This window comes from Chinchilla lanigera, unplaced genomic scaffold (genome assembly GCF_000276665.1).
Source record: "Chinchilla lanigera isolate Chin_1 unplaced genomic scaffold, ChiLan1.0 scaffold00021, whole genome shotgun sequence".
NCBI lineage: Eukaryota > Metazoa > Chordata > Mammalia > Rodentia > Chinchillidae > Chinchilla > Chinchilla lanigera.
The window spans coordinates 22,270,185-22,272,999 of record NW_004955422.1 but is presented as its reverse complement, the minus strand read 5'-3'; the positions used below and the strand labels follow the sequence as shown (position 1 = coordinate 22,272,999).

At 37.0% G+C, this 2,815-nt stretch overlaps 1 pseudogene; it reads left to right on the top strand.

Annotated features, from left to right (window-relative positions):
- Positions 1 to 724: 724 nt before the first annotated feature.
- LOC102005606 lies at positions 725 to 1,186 on the top strand (annotated as a pseudogene).
- Positions 1,187 to 2,815: the final 1,629 nt, after the last annotated feature.

Below are 2,815 nucleotides of genomic sequence, written 5' to 3'. Positions count from 1 at the left end.
CAGAAGGCTCCAAACAAAGGAAATGATAAGGAGATGGAAACATTAATCATCTTGATTTGATCAGCACAGACTGTATACATACAACAAAATGTCACACTGTACCCCATAAAGAGATATCATTAGTACAGGTTAATCAAATTTTTTTTAAATGTTTAAGGAGGTAGAGAAGTATTAGCTGCTTTTCTCATTGCATATTATTATGAATTTTCACACTGTAACATATAAAAATGTACAATTAAAATAATAAGTAATAAAAAAGTCATATTCCCTTCAGAAGCGCTGGGGCAAGACCTCAGAGTTTGTGGGAAATGCAGAATCTAAGGCCCTCCCAGATCAACTGCAAGATCCTCAGGGAATTGCTCTGTGTGCACTTAAGGGCCTTGAGTTCTTCCACCGTAGACTGAAAGATGTGAAATCTTTGAAAGTTATTGGAATAGATGTCAAAATTGAGAGGTGGATACAAAATTGGGTGTACAATTATTGAGTACAATTCTCACCGCCTACACACACACACACACCCCTGATTTTGTTCTTTCCTAGTTTCTGCTTTAAAGTTGTATTTCATGATTAGTTGCTCAAAACTCCCACATCAAGTTTATTCAATCAGAACCAAAAGCGTTAAAAGACTAGGGAGCGCCTGTGGCTGCTGTTGGGTATGCAGGGGAGAGGCACTCTCTGCCTGTTGAAAGTTCCCACGGAAAAATGACCATCCCGCCAGCCCAGCATGGTGGGAAAAATTAAGTTCGTTACTGGAGATGATGGGGCTTCCAGCACTTATCCTGTGCAGTGCTCTGCCCTGTGCAAAAAAACGGCTTCCTGATGCTCGAAGGATGACATGCAAAATAGTGGAGGTGACAACTTCCACAACTGGAAAGGGAAGCCATCCCAAAGTGCACCTTGTTGGAATTGATATCTTCACAGGGAACATATATGAACGTGATTGCCCTTCTACTCACAACGTAGATGTTCCAAAAAGTAAAAGGAAGGATTATCAATGGAAATGCATTCAGGATGGTTGCCTTTCCCTGCTCACCAAAACCGTGATGTCCATGAGGATCTTAAGCTGCCCGAGGGCGAACTGGACAAAGAAATAGAAGGAAAACACAGTGCAGGTGAAGAGGAATAGGTGTTTGTCACGTGTGCCATGAGTGAAGAGGAAGCTGTAAACTTAAAGCTCTGCAAATAAATGAGAACATGAGACATGAGCAAACTGATTAGGTCTGGATCAGCGGCAGATCTAAAATTTGGTTCTAATTGTCACCAAAGCTACGGCCTCCACATTCAACCTGTCTCTCTCTGTCTCTGTCTCTCTCTCACGCTGGGTTGGTTTTGCAGGCAATTGGTATTTTTTTTTTTTTAAATCAAGCTGTATAGTTCTTTCTGTTTTCAATTTTATAGGTGTCTTTCCTATGACATTCCTATAGTTTTCAGTATGTAAGTCCAAGAAAAAGACAAAACAGCCTCATCAGATGTGATTCCTCTGAAAAATCCTTCCTGCATTTTAATTACATGATTAATAAACCAGAGTTTTAAATATGACAATATTTAAAATAACAACTAGTGGTACTGAAGTACCATGTTTAAACTGAATTTCTCCTCACTAACTTTAGATTCAATATCATAGAATATGTAGATTATGGATTGGGATGATCAGTTTCACACTGTATGTGGAAAACACAGATCTTTAAACAAAAATCAAATTATCAGAGTATCATTTACTTTGATGGCCATGTGCTACCACATCTACTCAGTAATACTATTCTTTGCCAAGTGTCATCCACCTTAGTACGCCTTTCTATAGTGGTTTTAGTACCTGCTTGCAGTTGACAGAAGGACATTGAACTGTTTGGTGAACATGAGCAAGTCGGATTAGAAAGAAGACACCAAGGACAGTGGCAAAGGAAATTAGTAAATTTGTTTTTAATTTGAGACCTTTATAATCAGCGTAAAAAACAAAGTGACTTTTCAGTTGTAGTTTAGCCTTTAACTTTTATCTCCCAACACTGAAAGGATTACCTGCTTAACAGAACACAAGCACTTCAATTTTTCCAATCACGTTGAGTACATGTTGGTATTTATCAGTAATTGCTCTTTTCCAACCATTTTAAGTAGAGCTTTTCACGTTAAATATTAGTTAGACTAAAACCAGGAAGGATTTTTTTTGTGGGGGGGTACCAGGAATCGAACTCAGGACCTCATGTTTGCCAGGCAGGTGCTGTGCCACTGAGCTATATCCGCACTTCTTTAAAACCTGGAATTCTTAAGTTGACGTGGGATTCTTGACTTTAATTTGTTAAATTTATGCACATTTTTGTCTCAAGTGAAATGAAAGTGAACCATGGAAGAAATATTACTTTATGTGAAAAGTATATATCATATCTTGTGATTTAATTCAGTCGCTGATGTGAAATATAGCTAGGGAAGAATTCTATACACTGAATTATTTAAAATGTTTTAAGTGATGTCATTGCCTTTCTATTTATTCTTTTAGATTGTATGTATATTATTTTCAGAATTGTAGACATTATTTCAAGATTTGCAAGGAACTTTGACTTACTAGCAATCATTATAATGGAGTGAAACCTAGAACAAAATCACTATCTCAGTACACTCTGGTTCTCTAAAACTGGTTATGAGATCTCTCCCACCATGCTTTGGCCACAAAGACATTTGTTCTTATTATCTAGAGAAAAAAGTATCTGATAATTATCTAATCAGTGACTAAAAATAGCTCTAGGGCCGCATGATTCCAGAGTTATAATTGCTTAATTTGTATATATTTTAAAATCTTGTTTTCTTTTTGTTTGTTCTTATT